This window comes from Arachis hypogaea, chromosome 17, assembly GCF_003086295.3.
Source record: "Arachis hypogaea cultivar Tifrunner chromosome 17, arahy.Tifrunner.gnm2.J5K5, whole genome shotgun sequence".
Taxonomy (NCBI): Eukaryota; Viridiplantae; Streptophyta; class Magnoliopsida; order Fabales; family Fabaceae; genus Arachis; species Arachis hypogaea.
The window spans coordinates 113,931,965-113,932,489 of NC_092052.1; positions in this window are offsets into that span (position 1 = coordinate 113,931,965).

Sequence of the window (525 nt, forward strand, 5' to 3'; positions counted from 1 at the left end):
TTAAGTAATACCACACGATGAGTAGATATCGTTCCCATGAGGATTAAAGGATTGAGCAAGCAAGCCCTAATCGAATCTTTAATTAGACCAATGAAACTTTATGAAGGAAGGATGAGATATTGAAATAATAAAAGTAAAGTATGTGAAAGAATTCTTATGAATGAATAGAGAAACAAACAATGAATGGAGAGGTTAAGGTTTCAGAGATGTTTAATTTTTAGAAAAGGAAACATTCATGTATATTTATTTTGATTCATGCAAGATAATTTTATAATAAATCATATATAATCAAACCACAATCCTTTGATCCTTTGGCAATTTAATTTCTCTTTATCTTATTCAATCGCCAATTCCTTGGTCAATTAATTAAGAAAAAGAGGTTAAGTACAATTCTGATTTAACATCGCACAATCCTTCAAAAGCTATCCTTAGTCAGTTTGAAAAATTATGAGAATGAGTTTTAAGCTAATCCTAATATTAAATTTCCCAAGATAATAAAAGAATCCAAGATAGAGTTAGAATATT